Source organism: Nyctibius grandis, chromosome 22 (genome assembly GCF_013368605.1).
Source record: "Nyctibius grandis isolate bNycGra1 chromosome 22, bNycGra1.pri, whole genome shotgun sequence".
NCBI classification, from domain to species: domain Eukaryota; kingdom Metazoa; phylum Chordata; class Aves; order Nyctibiiformes; family Nyctibiidae; genus Nyctibius; species Nyctibius grandis.
In genome coordinates this window covers 6032804-6051053 of record NC_090679.1, presented here as the reverse complement: position 1 = coordinate 6051053, position 18250 = coordinate 6032804, and positions in this window count along the sequence as shown.

Here is an 18250-nt window from a genome sequence, read left to right as displayed (position 1 = left end):
CCTTCAGGCAGGCAGCAGTGGGACCGTTTGTAGGGTAGTTCCCATTGCTGGGAGCCCTCGCACAGTCTCGTTGCAAGTCACTGCTCGTACAGGCATGTTAGGAGTGGTTTAGCTTCGTGCTAATCTGATGTGACGTGCCACATCTGTCCTGCTCGCAGTGTGAGCATGGCCCATGCCAGACAAGGTAGTGCTAGACCTGCAAGCCCTCCTGGCATAGACTCACCTCACACCAGCTGGAGGTACTTTTGTTGCAGGGCTTATGCCAGTTCTCTCCGAGACATAAGCTGGAAGCGCTTTTTGCTGCTCTAAATGCATAAGGATTTCTGCCAGTATCATAATGTGACATGGAGATCTGCTTCTGCACACATACCCATTATTACTGGACAAGCAAATGATCCTAATGTGAACTTGGCCAAACCTCTCCAGTTTGAAGGATCGATGCAAAATTGGAGTGCATACTTCCTCAAAAAGCCCAGTTTAAAGAAACCTTTCACTTGCAGACTGGCTGTGGCAGGAAAGCATCTCATCCTGGGCTTGGAAATACCATCTCCAAGGGTGGTCGGGCAGCCCATACGAGGCGCTGCCTCCCCGCAGCAATACACACACCTACTCATGGTCCTAGGGGTGTTGTGCTGCCTGTCTGCAGTCACACCTGAAAGTGTTTAGTCCCCCAGCTCTGCTCTGACCTTAGTCCATCTTTATCTCATAGCTGAGCAATTTCAGTGCTGCAAACCTAGTGCTGAGCATCTCTGGGGGACAGTTCCCTGTCCCGGGGCAGGGTGATGCCCTCCACTGGGGTTTGCTGCCTCAGTGGTATCCCTGGGCAAAGAGGTGTAACGTGGCTGGGGGATCCTTGCTGTTAAATGGAGATGGAAAACTTGTGCCTTAAACAGGATCCTTGGTCATGGCAAAATACCAGAAGCAGCCCAAATCGGTCGTGGGCTGTGACCACACATTGCACTGCACCGGGATGGGAATGTATGAACAGCTTTGGCTGGCTCGGACACAGGTCCAGCTCCTGCCTGCTGGCCTCAAACACCACCACCCAGCTCCCTGGGGTGAAACCAGGATAGAGCCTGTGTTGTCCACACTCCCTTGAAGAGCTGCTTCAGATCTGTTTATAGACACCTGTGAAATCCTCACCCTGCTGAAGGCAAAGACTAGACTCCTGTTGACTTCAAAGGCAGGAGGATTTCACACTGAGCCTGCATCTCCCATCCTCTCCTCCTCAGATCCTGCTCCTAGATGCTTAGATATCCTTCTCTTTCAACTCTAGACTATTTGTACAGTCTGGAGCTATATCTGGGTTGGAATAGGCTGTGTTTGCCCCCTAACATCATTTGATGAGCAATTTTAAGATGGGTTTTGCTTCACTTGTCAAAAGGCTGTGTCATGCATAGGTGCTGTGAGATGTGCTTCCTATAGGGATCTGCTCTGAGAGCAGATGTGTCTGAAGGCATTTGTGCCCTCAGGGTTTTTTTTCTGGATTCTAGATTTGTTCTGACTTGAAAAACCACCATATTTCTCTCCCTAGAGAGGCACGAAGTTGTGCCCTGGCCCTATGGACTGGAGCTTGGGGAATCTGTTTCAAGGGCAGTCCCAAACCTGCCTGGTTTCCAGCTGAACTTGGTCAAAATCTCCATGGAACTTGCCTGTTTTGACAAATCACTGATTTCTACCAGAAAACTGTTGAACTCTTAATTTTTCTTGCTACTGGTGATGTATCCAGACTCTAGGAAACAACCAAGAAATGCATTCTTCTTTCCCCATTGTGTCCTGAAGACACCTGTGAACCAGCCAGGGATGCTGGGGTACCTCTGAGGAAATACAACTTGTTCCTCTGGAATTATTTTGAATTTATATGGTGTCACTGAAATCAGAATCTGAAACGCTATCTCTACTTATAATGAAGTTTTTCTCTGCCATTTCATATTTTCTCTCAGCCTCACAATATTCTGATAATTGCAGCCTTTTTCCCGTCCCTCTAGCTTTAATTTGCAGCCCATCACAACGTTGGCTGAGAGAATCAATCTTTAAGGTCATTACCTCAAGCTCTTTCCCAATATGTTCTCCTGTAGTTTGAATAGATTGTGGTGTTCTTCCTTCAGATCTTTATTTTTCTCTTCTGTGGCTGATTGAGACAAATTACCCCAGGGTGAGGAACAAGCCCGATGCTGCATCCTCAGTGCTGAACATCACCAGCGCCAGCTCCAGCGAGCACTAAGCGGCCCTGACAAAACGTGCCCTCTGAAGCATTGCTTGCTGAAGATGTCTGGTAATGATACTGTGGAGTTTCTCATTGCAGCTCCACGGGGAATTGGTATTTCTGCAGTTGTGATGCTGAAACCCTAAGGTGGGCCCAGGAAACAAGGGATGAAGAGCGTGGGAAAAGGACCTGGGGGTGTTGGTCAATGGTTGGCTGAACATGAGTCAGCAGTGTGCCCAGGTGGCCAAGAAGGCCACCAGCATCCTGGCTTGTATCAGCACTAGTGTGGTCAGCAGGACCAGGGCAGGGATTGTCAACCTGTACTCGGCACTGGTGAGGCCGCACCTCAAATCCTGTGTTCAGTGTTGGGCCCCTCACGACAAGAAAGACCTTGAGGTGCTGGAGCGAGTCCAGAGAAGGGCAACAAACCTGGTGAAGGGTCTGGAGCACAAGTGTGATGAGGAGCGGCTGAGGGACCTGGGGGGGTTTAGTCTGGAGAAAAGGAGGCTGAGGGGAGACCTTCTCGCTCTCTACAACTGCCTGAAAGGGTGTAGCGAGGTGGGGTCGGTCCCTTCTCCCAGGTAACAAGCGACAGGACAAGAGGAACCGGCCTCAAGTTGTGCTAGGGGAGGTTTAGATTGGAGATCAGGGAAAATGTCTTCCCCGAAAGGGTTGTCAAGCATTGGCACAGGCTGCCCAGGGCAGTGGTGGAGTCCCCATCCCTGGAGGGATTTAAAAGCCATGTAGATGTGGTGCTGAGGGACATGGGTTAGTGGTGGGCTTGGCAGTGCTGGGTTAACGGTTGGACTTGATGATCTTAAAGGTCCTTTCCAACCAAAACGATTCTGTGATTCTTCCATGGGCGCTCAATGCACCAGGGTCCTGACGCCTGCCAGCCTTGGAGGGGCCACCAGTAAACACACCTCTGCAGCTGGGTTTGCACAGGAATTTGCAGTTTTTCCTGCAAAAACGACCACAGTGTGTTCATAAGCAAGTGCTGGAACCCCAGGCTCCAGAGCTGGCCTGAGGACATCCCTCCCTGCCCACCCTCTTGCTCTCAGGGCTTCAGCAAAGACCTGAGCCAGGGCTGTCTCCTGTTGCACCATCTTCCACCCACAAGAAGCCAGGCATATCTGCATTATTGTGCGTTATCTAATCAGCATGGCGTGATCCTGTTGGCAAGCAAAGCAGGAGATGTTGCCTGTCGTGGGTCAGTTCAATCTGTAAGAGTGTTTGGGCTTCCCAGCATGGTGCAGGCGCCGCAGCACGTGGGTCTGACGTGGCATCGGTGCGACGTAAGAGATGGGCAATGTCAGAAAAACGCGATATGGCTTTTCATTTCCCCTGCCCTTCAGTGCCTAGCAAGGGTGGTTCTGTGTGATATATAATTACAGCTGCGCAGCGAACAGGGCTGTGTATGGACAGAGTTTTCCCTCCCGCGTGCTGGCTATAAATCACCTCTCGATGCTGAGCGCTACCTGTAAAAGCTGAAGCTTTTCTTAGCACCTCAGCATCCCTGGTGGGTAGTAACGCTGCATGAGGCTCTGTTTGTATTCAGGCAAGCTCTTCAATAACTCCAGATGTCATGTATTTTTTTTTTATTTGTAAAGGCTCAAACTGACTGTTTTGGCCCCAAAATTTGACTGTACCTTTACCACTCCTGGGAACCTCACTGCTCTTCACCCCACAGCACCTCCATCCTGCCTGGGAGGCGGCTGTGGGTCATGATGCTGCTGCCATATGGGTGTTATTTTTATTTTCCTAGTAGTAGGGCTGCAGGTCTGAGGCTTGCTGTTCCAGTTGTGGCTCTTTGTCCCAGGGCTGGGGAGCATCTCGTGTCCCACAGCTGTGGCAGCAGGTGAGGGATGGGTCTGTGGGTCAAGTTAAGCATCCAGTGAAAAACTGTCTGTAATCACAAACAATTATTTTTTTAAATGTGTTGGCCTTTCACTGGAGATATAGAAAAAGAAGGAAAATTAGTTTAAAGGCTTGAAGCACGAAGTCTCAAGTGAAGTATTTATTTTAATACCACCCCCTTATCCATGTTCCTTTTAAGCAAAGTGAGGTTTATAAGCTTGTTTGGCCACTGTCTAGATGGCGTTAAGGATGGCAATAACTGTCTTTTTGGGGGTGGAAAGAGAAAAAAATTAGTCAATATGTGCTGGAGAAATTGCTGCTGTTCTTCTTGGTGTCTGCTCCTGTTTCCCTGAGGACAAAGACCAGAACAGGCAGAGCAGGGGAAGGAGCGGCAGCGGCTGACTGGTCTGACCCGTCCTCGCTGCCTGCAGAGCCCCTGTCCCCACTGCCCGTGGGGCAGCAGCAGCACTGGGCTCTCCCCCCAGGGCTCCATCCACCCAGGGAAGTGCAAGGAGCACTTGGGAACCAGAACGCCAAAAGCCCTGGGTGTCCCTGGGGACGGGTGGTGGCAGCTGCCCCCCAGGACAGGTCTCTGCCCTCAGTCCCCTCTCTCCACCCTGGGGGAACAGCATCGCTCCCCAGTTTGATACCTCTGAAATGTCAAAACTCACAAACTAGTAATTTTTCTGCAGTGTACAAAATCCCAGTGGAGCAACCACAAAACCTGCAATAAAGGACACATCCTCCCAGCCCTCTTATTTGTGTGCTGGCCCTCAGTTGTGCCGTCCCCGGCTCTCATTAGCGGGGATGTATCCCTGCAGCCAGCTTGGTGTGTTACCTGCCCACACTGCGGGCAGTCTGTGCTGCCCCTGCCCGTTACAGTGGGGCGGGCAGAAGTGGGTGCCAGCATCTTGGCTCTGTCCCCGGGACTCCTGCCCTCCCAGGGAGCTGCCTTGGAGCCACTTCCCAGCTGGGTAAGAAATCAGCCTCACAGCTGAGTCCCTGTCCCCTGCTTAATTTGGATCCAGCAAAAGCAGGACAGCCAGCAATGCTTATTCAGTAGCTGCATTCAGGTGCGACCTGGCGATGCTCACATCTCCTGCGGCTGGGACCAGCCTTCGCTGCTTTTCCCATCCTGTTTTATTATTGCACCACACACATGCTGCCCCAAAGCTTTTATAACGGCAGGTCCCATCCTGCAAGCACATCCATAAGATGACTTTCCATACATACCGTGCCAGTGGACATGTGTGCAAGAGGATATTGCTGCTCTGATATGTAAAGCTGGGTGGCAGGGCTGGCAGCACCAGGATGCTGTTCGTGATGTACATGAACATCAATGACATTCATCAAGGCCAAGTGCAAGTTCCTACATCGGGGTCAGGGCAATCCCCAGCACAAATACAGGCTGGGCGGAGAATGTATGGAGAGCAGCCCTGAGGAGAAGGACTTGGGGGTGATGGGTGATGAGAAGCTCACCATGAGCCACCAACGTGCGCTGGCAGCCCACAAAGCCAACCGTATCCCGGGCTGCATCCCCAGCAGCTTGGCCAGCAGGGTGAGGGAGGGGATTCTGCCCCTCTGCTCCACTCTCATGAGACCCCCCCTGCAGTGCTGCGTCCAGCTCTGGGGCCCCAACAGAAGGACACGGAGCTGTTGGAGCAAGTCTAGAGAAGGCCACGGAGATGCTCAGAGGGCTGGAGCACCTCTGCTATGGAGACAGGCTGAGAGAGTTGGGGCTGTTCAGCCTGGTGAAGAGAAGGCTCCAGGGAGACCTTCTAGCACCTTCCAGTACCTGAAGGGGCTACAGGAAAGCTGGAGAGGGGCTTTTTACAAGGGCATGGAGTGATAGGATGAGGGGGAACGGTTTTAAACTGACAGAGGGGAGATTGAGATTAGATATAAGGAAGAAATTCTTTGCTGTGAGGGTGGCGAGACCCTGGCCCAGGTTGCCCAGAGAAGCTGTGGCTGCCCCCTCCCTGGCAGTGTTCAAGGCCAGGTTGGATGGGGCTTGGAGCAACCTGGTCTAGTGGAAGGTGTCCCTGCCTGTGGCAGGGGGGGTTGGACTAGATGGTCTTTAAGGTCCCTCCCAACCCAAACCAGTCTGTGATTCTGTGCTCCCTGGGATTTGTTTGCTTTCCTTCATTCCTCTTGTTGACTCTGCAGGAGCAATACATGTGCGCAGGGGACCTGAATACAGATGTCCCTGAGCAACTGGGAGCTGAATCGTGTGTTACCTCCTTTATTTTTCTTCAAACCCGGACCCCGCTGACACTGAATTGAGGGCTTTTATTATCACTTGTGCTGGGATTTTTCTTTTTCTGACTGTTCTCCGCAGAGCGGTGGCTGTGCAGCCACGTACAAGCGAGCTGCCATCCTGACTGTCCTGCTAATAATAGCTGCTTTTCTTTCATGTGTGAGGCCCGGCACTTTTATTGCAGGCGAGAAGCAGCTCTTTGGATGTTACTTTAGGTGTTTCCAATTCTCCTAGCAATGTCTTCTCTTATTTCAAACTCTTGCTGCCTATTTTTATGTCCTTTTATCTCAAATCCTTTTTTTCCCACCCAGAAATGATCCCGCCAGAGGGCGATTTTGTCGGTAATATTGCTTTTGCATTTTAGACTTTTCAAGGACTAATGAACTTTATTAGATTATAATGAACTTATTACTCAGTGCTGCTGACCTGCTTTCTGAAGAACTTGAATTATTATTTGGAACAGGCCTGTTGAGGGGCTGTATTTTTTTTGCAGAGCAGCGTGGGTATATTAACTATTCAGAGTCAGATTTTTTTTTTTTGCTTGACTTTGGTGATTATCTAAGGTTCCTGTGAAGTATAGCTGCTCTGTATTGAGGGAGAGCCAGGGAGTGGGAATGGGGGCTGCTCCATCCTCCGAGTGGGCTGGAGGAGCTCTGCTGTGATGCGTTATTTGGTTCCTATCTCTCACCTCCCTCCAGAGCATCATTCTCCATTCCATCCCCGAGGCTCAGCTCCTCCGGCTTCTGGGCTACAGCTGAGTCAGCTCCTACCCTCACCAGCCAAGAGATGCTCTTAGAGTAAATCCCCAGTGGATCTTGCACCCCTGTGCTGGCTCTGAGGGTGCTTTGACCTCTATTTCTTAGGTTTGGGGTGTCCCTGGCTAAGCTCTAGGGCAGGTGGGTGAGTGTGGCTCTGGAGGACATGGGGTCCTGCTGGGTGGGCACATGCTGGGCAGGAGCACTGGGACAAACCCAGGGGTGCAGCTTGGTGTGTTCCAGCAATCCCCTGTCCATCAGTGGCAATAAAACGGTGCTGTCAAATCCCACACACCGGGAACAGGGAAAGGCACTTGGCATGGAGGGGATAATAAGCCATTGCAGCCAAGACTGGGAGGAGTGGGGTCTGAAGGCTGGGGCTGATTAATGGCAGCTTTAGCCCTACCTGCTTCTTGCCCTAGGAGGCAAATTGGTGCATCTCCATGAGCAAGTGACTGCCTTGTGTGAGATAGACTACTCGAGACACCCTGTTCCCAGCACGCAGGGCATAATCCTGGCTTAACAAGGAGACCCAGCTGGAGCACGAGCTGTGCATGAGCCCCCATGGCTCTGGTTTTCCATCTTTCCATGTACCAGGCTGCTTGGTGTGGATCAGTTGAGCACCTTGCCCTCCCCAGCCACGCTCTCACCATCTTCTGTTGCTCAGTGGGGTTTTGGTTCCCAATTTTCACCTTTTGCTGCCTGCCTTCTGCTGTGTAAATCCTTGGTACCGTCTCCATGTGCTGTGACTCCTCATCAATCCCGCTGTGCGCCTTGGGTTCGTGTGAGTGTTTTCTCCAACCCTTTTAAAACTCCTGAATGTCTGTGCTCTCTCGCAGTGCTCCCTCTCCGTGCCGCAGCACGATGGTTTACGAGCGGTGGGGGGGATGGATGCGGAGTGAATGGATGAGTCAGGCGTTGGCAGGGCACCAGTTCATTGCAAATCAATTTTCACCTGCCTGAAGCCTGTGCTGCCAGTTCAGAGGAGAAAAGGGAGTGTGCGGGGGAGAGAGGGCTGAGGAGAAAGCCTCCCCTACACCAGCCAGCCGTCAGGATTTGGCTGCAGCCCTCTCCTGAGAGGCAGAAGAGAGGAACAGCCAGAGCCGGGGAGGGGGAGAGAGAGGAAAGATAGGTCCTGGCATGAATCCCCAGCCCTGAGCAGCAAGGGAAAAGCATGGGCAGAAATGAACAAGCTGCTCCTTGCTGCATCACTTACATCAGGGTGAGATCCTGCAGAAGAGGTAGGAAAGGTGCCCAGAACTTCTCCTCTCTGGAGGTCTTTGCTGGTGGGTGGAGGCTGAGGTTACTTGGTGCTCCCCAGGAGCCCACAACTGACCCCAAAAATGCTAGTAAGTGAGAGTATTGCCCTGGAGAGGTGGCTGTAGGACACCCTCCTGCAGCACAGCATCTCCACCATGCTTAGGGCACCTTCTTACCCCTGTGGCACGGACACCTATAGGGCTGGGGGCAACCAGAACAGAGCATGTGGCTGAGAGAGGGTGAGCAGGGGGTAAGAGGTGCTGCCAGGACCAGGGGAGACCTGCAGCCCTTTCTTCCCTTCCTCCTGCAGTGGTACCCGAATCCTCAGCCTTTCTCCTGTGCAGAAACCCACCCTTTTCTGGAAAATCAGCAAATGTTGCTGTCATGTGGCACGGCATGTGGGGCAGGGCCAGCTGGAGGCCAGGGGCTCTGCAGGGAGCCCTGCAGGGTGAGGGTAGGAGGGAGCTTTCAGCCCAGCTTTGGGATTTGGGTGCTGTTGACTGGCTCTTGGCATCTCTGCCTTCACCCACTGAGTGTGGTACCCTATTTTGCCCCTGGCTGCTGGCTCAGGGTGATGCAGAGGGCTCCTCATCTCTTGTAGCATTCCCTGTTTGCCTTGTTGGATGAGCACTTCTCTTCCAAAAGTGTTTCCAGGTTGTGCTGGGAATGGTCTTCCCATAATGTTGCCCTGGGAGGTGGAGAGCTGTGGCCATGGGGTATATGGGGCTGGAACATGGGGTCATGGCAGTGGGGAGGTGCTTGCCAGCTCCTGTGCTCTTAGCAGACAGAAGATGTTGCTGGGCAGTGGTGACAGGAGTTCTGTGTGCTATATGGGGAGACAGCCCCCAGTCAACCTGCCTGCCTCTGGGGCAGAGCTCACCCGGAGCACTGCCACCTCCATGGCCTTCAGCAGAGACCCAGGGCTTGAGGCAAACTTGACAACTTCTCTGCGTGGGGCTTCATTGTATCTCTTCACCTCCTTGGACTCACTGAGTTTAGGTGCCCTCGTTGACAAAACCTATGGCAAAACAAGGCTCCCAGTGCCTCTTTCCGAGGCCTGGGATGATGACGTGCTCCTGTGCTAACCTTCCTCTCCAGCAAGCCTTGCTGCAGACCCCACTGAGTCCAGGAGTCATAAATCAGAGCAATGAGCTCTTATTTTTCCTTTTTCTGCTAAAGTTAGAACAAAATGAGCAAAAAAGCCTCCTTGCAACATCCCTCCATGCCAGGCTGCTCATGGGCACCAGCTAAGAGTGGTCGGGAGGGTCTCACCCCTCTGGTTAGCAAACGCACCCCTGTGCCCAGGCTGGCAGGACATTGCTTTGTGGTCTTTGGGAGCTGTAGGGATAAAATACTTGTGAAATGTGTAAGCAGAGTCCCGGGAAGTGTTTGGGCAAGGACAGCCCAAATGCTTTTCATGCACTCATGGCGTTCCTGAGCCAGTCCCCGAGCTGCCTGGATTTTGATCAGACAAGATGTGGTGCAATAAACAGCTTGGGTGACCCCTAGCAACAGAGCGAAGATAACAGTGACCTTTTCTTCTGTAATTATCTTTTCTCATAAAAACCACATGCTGAATTTAATAAAACAGGAGAAGGGAAGCGATGGTTTCATATACGCTGCCAAGCAGGAGCCTAATCTGTCCCTCCGAACCCAGGGAGATCTGGGACCCCTCTCGGCACTCAGGGGGAGGTGATGCTCTCTACAAGTACCTGAAAGGAGGGTGTAGCGAGGTGGGGGTTGGTCTCTTCTCCCAGGTAACAAGTGATGGGATGAGAGGAAACAGCCTCAAGTTGCACCAGGGGAGGTTTAGATTGGAGATCAGGGAAAATTTCTTCCCCGAAAGCGTTGTCAAGCACTGGCACAGGCTGCTCAGGGCAGTGGTGGAGTCCCCATCCCTGGAGAGATTTAAAAGCCGTGTAGATGTGGTGTTGAGGGACATGGGTTAGTGGTGGGCTTGGCAGTGCTGGGTTAACTGTTGGACTCAATGATCTTAAAGGTCCTTTCCAGCCAAAACCATTCCATGATTCTATGCTGGTGGCTGGCTCTGCTTTGCACGGCAGGCTGGTGCTGGGTTTTGACATGTTCCTGCCCACCTGGATGTGGGGGAGATGTGAACTGGGCAGGCAGTTCGAGCAGCAGATGCCTGTACACACAGGGGAAACGCTTTTCATTCCAATGCAAGGTGCAATGTGGCAATCATGTGATTCCAGGACCTGGGATTTCACCCAGGATCCGATAGCCCAAGATGTTTAATGGCAATGCAGCAGGTCTGCTGAGAGAGGGCCAGCAAAGGGGGAAGGATTGCCCAGGATGTCTGTGTGCATGCCCTGGACCTCCAGCAAGCCCCATTTGCTGTGCTAGTGGTTCCCAGCGTCTCCCCCGGATGCAGACGGGGTGTCAGAGTCCAGCCCTGTGCTGCCCATAACAGCGCTGAGCACAGCCTGCTGCTGTCGCAGGTGCCTGCCTTCCTCCCCACGTAGGCAGCGATACGCGGGTGGGATGATAAATAACGTACCGGAGATTTACAGGACCCTGCAAGCTGTAAAGCCAAGGGGAAGAGTTAGCGCTGGGCCACTCGAAAATTATGGGGCATCGTAAAAGCAGCCCCTTCCACGCTGCTGCTGAGCTCCTGGCGGGGAAGGATGCTGCTGGAGCTCGTGTCTGCTCGGAGACCGATGCTGCTCCATCCCGGCTGCGAGACCAAACTGGTACCTGTTAGAGGGGATTGTGGGTGGGGAGTGAGCCCCAGGGCAAGGAGAGGGAGCAGAGGAAGGGTCTGGATGGTGCAAGGAGCCACGTAGGCACCTGCCTGTCCTCTGCCCCAGATGCAGAAGTGGTGTGGCTGGTCGCAGAGGTGTTGGCATGCAGGGAACAGTGATCCCACAGCAGAGTCCAGCCCTGGGCACTGCTTGGAGCAGCCATGGGCTGGGTCAAACACTGTCGGTGCGGCCAAGCTGGGTGTAGGCACCCAGGGTGGTAGGGGATGAGGGAAGAGAGGCCTGAGATCCTGCTCAACTCGTGAGCCAGGGCCGGGTTGTTCATGTCTGCGCCGTATTAGCACCTTGCCAGGCGAGCCAGCCGGCGCGCTCGCTTACAGCCTTTTGTCATGTTTTATTTAAGCCTCGCGTTCCTTCTTAGCGCTGTCAGGAAAAGGGGCCTGTGAATCTCCGCAGGCTCGTGTCCTGATCCTGCCTTTCAGATGCCATTGGGGCCCGTGTAACGCTTACTCTGGGGTGGCGACAGCGTTGAAAGCTGGAGGCAGGGTGAGGGCAGGGCTGCGGGGATGGCCCCGTTCCAGTCATGGCTGCTTTGCTCCGGAGCTATCGCACCTCGCTCGTGTCCTTTACACAGAGCAGCTTTAATTTACAGCGCACCCTGCTTATCACTTGATCTCAGACCGTGCTCTAATACTTAATCCAAGACCTCTGTCTGCTTTGAGTGGGATCATCAGACGTGCTGGGTAACAGCACGCACGGAGCAGACAGCCCCTTTATACCCATGCCTGTCTGTGCACGTGTTGGCTGCGAGCACCCGTGTGTGGTGCAGGGGACCTCAGGGTCCTCCCCATGGCCAGTGATACCTGTGCATCAAGGTGGGACTTTGGCAAGGAGAAGGGGCAGGTGGGCACTGCCAACTGCTCGGGCAGCGGCGAGAGGAGACTGGTGCTGCTGGATGTGCATTTGTGGATGGATATCGCTGGCAATTATGATAATGGCTGGGATATCCAAACTTGACATCTTCCTCGTGGATGATGAATAAGCTGTCTGACTCCTGATCATTTTTTATTCAAAACTTCAACGCTGGCTAATCCGGAGCTCCCGGTGCTAAATGCTAATGAGAAATGTGTTGCCTGACTCCCATGCTTAACAGCAAAGCAACTCCTGGGATCAAGGGGGTTAAGTATTGAAATTGTCTCCTCCATTAAATAATTAGTAGACAAACAGATTGACTTCTCAAGCCATCACCACCCCCATCTCTTTACTGCGCATTTGCTCCCGCTCTCTTTGCTTGATCACATAATTGGGTAGGGCTTCACCAAGTGGCACTTTCCTTTATTTGGGCAGTTGCAGCATGTCAGGAGGGGAAATACAATGTTGTGGCTCTAATTGAGGCTGGCTACGGAGCCAGAGTGTGAGCACACGGCAAGTAGATGGTAGCAGTAAAGCCGCGGTGGGATGGCTGGCGTTGGCTCTTGGGTTTGGTCCAAGGGCTGAGGTGGGAGGTAATGAGGCAAATGATGTGAGGAGCAAGGGCTGGGCTTGCTTTGGATCTTTGCTGAAGAAGGTATGAGCCCAAACCTCTGTGCGTGGGTACACATGTGCACGAACACGCGCTCGGAGGGTGAGAGCGAGGGCAGGAACCCACGGGAAATAATGCTGATGTGCTTCAGTCCAGCGTACACCGACAGCACAAACTGCAAACTCCACGGCCCAGCCAGAAGGGAATGCTTTAAAAGGCCATTTGCTGCACCAAAATGTTTCTGTAAATGCTTCAAACAGAGGGTAAAACCTTTTTATTCTTTTATTTCCGTTTTGGTGCTAATGCTTGAAGGTTTCCTGTAATTGCTTCCCTGTTTTTACTGCTCTGTGGCTTTCCTGAAATATTTTTGTTTTAATTACAATATTGATTTAGATACAATGCTAAGAGCAGCCCTGAAAAAAAGTAAATGAAACGCAATTACTAGAGAGTGCTGTAATGGAAAGGAGCCCCACGTGGGGAATCAGCCCAGACCTCAGCAGTTATTATTATTTATAGAGCCCTGGAAATGAGCACTTGGCCAGCCTGGTACTCGCCCCATGCCTGCAGACATGGACCTGCTGGTGGTTGCCATCCCGGGCCTGATTCTGCCCAGGTCCTGGAGGAAGGCTGCCCATACCACTCCTGTGCATGCCTGGAGCAGTGTTTGGACCCCAAATGAGCCCCGAACCACTTGGTAAAGCCTTGGCACGGTGTGTCCCAGCCCATGGGAGGTCAGGAACGTGCCCACTAAGGTCAGGGCATCCAGGTTAATCAAAGGCGATCTGAGCACAAAGCCACTTAGGCAACCTTTTGTGGCGTGTTTAGTTTTGATTTTTTTTTTTTTCATTTTAAAGACTCCCCCATAAGGCTGTTGCCATGACAGATCACTATTCAGCTGGAATGCCGTGTGAGGGTGATGTGGGCTGGGGAAAGAAAGGCAGGTGTTGAGAAAGGAGGTGAATGTTATCTTGTCAAGGTAATAAAAGAAACGAACCCGAGGCGTGCCATAAAGAGGACGTTGATTTTTTTCCTAAAACATGTAAGACACATTGCTGGGAAAACTCTATTAAGGATTCTAAAAGGTGAAAACCTTTCATCCAGTTGACTCTTGAGAAAGGTTCCTCAGCACCAAATAGATCAATAGAGGCTTTTGCCCTCAGCTATTCTAGCATGAAAGGAAAGTCTTATGAATACTCAACAGATTAATGAGACAGAGGACTCATAAATATGTCAGAAAAACACAATAGTTGGAGACGAAATAGATGTCTCCTTGAGATGCAGATTAGTATTCATGAGGCTGAGGGGTTTGCCAGAGGTCGTCCCCCCCCAGTGTGGGCTGTGCCCCTGGCCGGCTGTGCCAGGCAGGGCGCCCTGTGCCAGGGCTTGGCCTGGAGGAAGGAGCTCATCCTCTGATTAAGGTTGCACCTTGCAAGGACTTGGCCAGCTGGGCAGAGGAGATGGCCTCTGCTGTCCCTCCAGAGTGGCAGGGCTCAGCCATCCCACATCAGCAGGGTGCCGTGCAGTTGGGTTTCATGTCTGCCATAAAAATCCCCTCTTTATGGTGTGCAGATTGGGATGTTCATGGTTTGCCTAGGTAGGAGCAAGTCCAGGCTGCAGAATAAAGAGCAGCAGGTCCCTTGGTGTGTCCCCAAAACGCACTGTAGCAGACCACTGTCATGGTCCAGCATCCTACAGCAGCCCTGTAGAGACGCCCCTTGCAGAAGCTGTCCCAGAAGTTGGCAAAACATTATCTGCTGCAGCTCCTCCACTGAACTGGGCATCTCTGCAGAGTGTGGCTGGGGCTATGGGGTGCTCTGCTTGAAACAAGGAGGGGTGAAGAGGGGAGCGGGAGACTCAGTGCTCACTCAGTGAATGCTTGCAGAGAGGCTGCTTTTCTGGGGAAAAAGTTTTTCTCCTCCTGGCTCTCTTCCTCTCGCAGTTTGCCCAAGACATTCAAACCATGTTGTGGTAGGTGACCCCCACAGCGACACGGCTCGCTTGCCACGGGGGCTAGTGGCTCTGTGTGTTTGGGGTGGGAAAGAGAGGTGAGGAGCTGCCCTGGGCTCCGCAGCTATTTCTCCCACGGGTTGCACGGAAACTATGTTGTTTCTTGCTGACACATGCCCACAGGCTTGTACCGGGGGGCAATCCTGCCCAGGATCCTGCGCATGGTCCCCTCCTGCATCCACGTCCCCCAGGAAACACCCAGCGTTGGGAGCAGGGACCAAGGGTGGCATTAGCCCCGTAAATACTGAGTCAAGGGTGTCAGGAGGAAAGCAATCCTAAAAGCTGTTGCATGTACGACGTGACAAGGTACTTCTTGTTGTATAAGTGAGGCAGAGCCACAGGGCCGCTGTGGGAGCGATGCCCATCCCAGGGAGGTCATGCAGGCAGGTTACACTTTGCTGTGGCCACGCTGAGGTTACAGAAAGGTGTTTAACAGCGTCAAGCTGGATTTCTGAAGTGTGGGTTGAAGGTGATGCTCACTGCTGACCCGAGGCTTGTGGGCATCTAGCCTCCTTACACCCACTGTGTAAGCCTGTAGCTGCAAGGGTCGGCTCTGCCCTTGTGTTCGCCCTCCCACCGGCCTCTGTGTGCTCCAGGGATTTTGGGAAACTCCCTGGGGATGTCAAGTTGCTGCATGGCAAAATAGAACAAGTCCCTTCAGTGGTCACTGCGGTCCTCCCTGGGGGCAGGGATGGGCAGGTGGGGATGCGGCCAAGCACAGGGAGAAGCCGTGGTACAGGGGTGCTGGGCGAAGGATCTCAAGGGCTTGGGAAGTTTGTCCCCAGTGGAAACAGCCCTGTGTGTAGGTGTTTAATAGGACTATCGCATCGAACGGCGCTGCATTAATTGCCATGGTAACACAGCAGCGGTAAACAGTCTGAAATCATCCCAGAAAATATCACGCCACTGTTCACATCGGCCCTAATATGAATTAACAACCAAGTTGGCAATGACTCAGTGTAGCATAAACCACACCATGGCATCGCAGAAGACCCCGAAGGGTAACTGCGGAGTGTGCTAGCTGGGGAGTGAGCCCCGCACCCCCAGAGAGTGGGGCTGGCTTGGTTCTGTCCCACACAGGCATCCCCTTGCCTGCGGGCAGCTTTGGAAAAGCTGGAGTGAAACAGCTGGAAATACCTGGAGCAGAGCATCTTCTCCTGCCTGTCCCACAGGAGGGGGCTGTGGATTGCAGGCAGAGCTTCGGGTAGCCTTGTCCCCCTCAGTGTCACTCATCATCACTCTGTGTCTCTCATTAAGCCGTTTTCTGCAGCAAAATTGGCCCTTCCCATTGCAGTGGCTGAACTGGCAGCTCACTGCAGGGTTCAGCCCTTGGCCAGGCTTCTCCAGCCTGTGCCTCCAGCAGCAACCTCAAAGGATTTACACTGTAAAATCTCCTTCCTAGTGTGCTGTCTGGATTTCATCCTCGTCCCTGGCTGGATGACAGCCCACCATGTGCTGTTCCGTTGGACCCAGTGAGTCGGTGCCTCCCTGGCATGTCACATAAGGGTCCCTGAGCATCCTGCCCCTAGAGAGCTAGAGCAGCAGATGAAATATGTCCTCAAGTATGGCGTGTGCTACTTGTCCCCCAAACCACCTCCTTTGGGGATGTCCCTAAGCTCTCCTGAGATGTAAGCCTTGCCAGAAAGCATTACACAGGCTCCTGAGGCATCCAGGGTGTCCTGGAGAAGAGCACCTCTACAAGCCCCTGTGGCAGGGACTCATAGTTCATCACAGCTTCACCAAATTGGTGCCTCAAGTCTTTCACCATCTTTAAAACATTTCTGCCTGAGGCCAACACCTGCCCTGGCATGTGCATGGAGAATGTATCCTGGAATTGCTGGCAAGGGGGCAGGTGGGGGATCTGCGGGGATCGAGGTACCAGGCACGGGGAGCTCTGTGCAGGGATCAGCGTGGAGTAGGAGGTTGCAAGGACAGAGGAATTGTGCCTGGGTGAGCGATTTCATCAAGTGCTGACAGCAAAATAGGGAGAAGGGAGGCCTGGAAATTTGTGATTGGAGTCTAAGCAAAGGCGTTGGGCCGCAAGGATCCCCCCCAGGCCCTTTTGTCACGCAGTGCTAACCCCAGCTCTGCTCTATGCGCTGACGGTCCCTGTGTGGGGAGCAGATGATGGTTGAAATCCATGGCCAAGCCTTTCACTTGTCCCCTTTGCTTTTTATAAGACCCTCCAGACATCCCTGGAGGCCACAGAGCACTGAGGATGCTCATGACACCTGTCATTGACTCCAGATCTAACTGCTTGCAACTTAAATCACCACCGTCAGGAGCCAAGCTCTCAGTCCTTGAGTTCAGACTGTCAGATCTCATTGCCCAATGAAAGAAGGGTACCAAAAGGGCAGCCCTTCCCTCCTGGGCATTGCCTGACTTATTTACTTTGCACCTGAGCTCTGTTCTTGGCCCCAGCTGGGCTCTGTGGCAGGTATTTGGGATCTCTGGGCTCCCTGGGTGCAAGTGTGCCAGGTGTGTGTTAGAAGGGCCGTCCTAACCACAGTTTGGTTTTGGGTTGGACAAGGAGCATTTTGCTTTTCCTGTTACATTTGATCCCTCTTGGTCCAATAGATGCATGTGTGGATTTGTCTGGCTTCATCCTGCCATGCTCTCTGCTGCCTTTCTGTGGTCTGGGTACTCTGAAAGGTGCTGCGTAAATGATTGCGACATAGTAGTGATACGTGTGCGGCACTTGCGTTACCCGGATGCAGAGGGCTGGGGCTGGGACCTTTCCACAGAGCCTGCAAAGATGCCAAACTCCTGTAGTTTGGGATCTTCTTAAAATCGGCTCCAGCATGGAAGCAGGATGGTACCCGCTGCATCCCTGCTGTGGGTGATGCTCGTTCCCAGACGAGCATCTTGCTTGCACAGAGAGGGGAAACACCTGTAACGTGCTGGCAGATGCTGTCACCGTGCCAGGCCTTTCCATGATGTCAGCCACCATGTTAGTCATCGTCATGGAAACAAGGAGCTGGTGGTAAACAACAGGAACCATCCCCAGATGGCACCCTGCCACGCAGGTCTATGTGGCGGGACCGGCTGTCCAGGGGGAGATGACTCAGGGTAACATTGGAGCTAGCCAGAAAACAGCCCAGCAGCTTCCCTCAAAGTAAATTCTTGGCACTGACAAGGGAGAAGCAAGGAAGGATGGAGACCTCAGTGGGTCACCTTGCCATGCAGCAGCTCACCTGGGCATGGAGCCAGGGGAGCCACCAGTGAAACCCCAAGACCACCTCATCCCTCCCCACTGGGTCCAGCCCAGCTTGTTGCACCAAAGAAGGGACCCCCAGTCAGTTCTGGCCAAGATGTGCAGCAGGTGATGGCATGCACCATCAGAAAACAGCAAATGATCCCCATGCAGTGGCTGTACTGTGCACTGCAGGTCTTATTCCTGGAGCTGCTGTGCAGGGATGTGGCTGGGCACGTGTCCCTGTGGCCACTGACCAGCCCCGGAAGCCTGCTGCACCACCAACCATGCAGCCAAAACCTCAAAGCCTCAGCAGTGGGGCAAGGTGCATGCAAATACCAACCTCTTCAGGTCATCTGCAGTTTCTGGGAGGTGAAGTCCCCATCAGGGTGTCACGGGCAGGGTGACGCAGGGATGTGCAGGGAGTATTGCTGATACCCAGCCAGGCTGAATGCACAATGGGGAACACAATG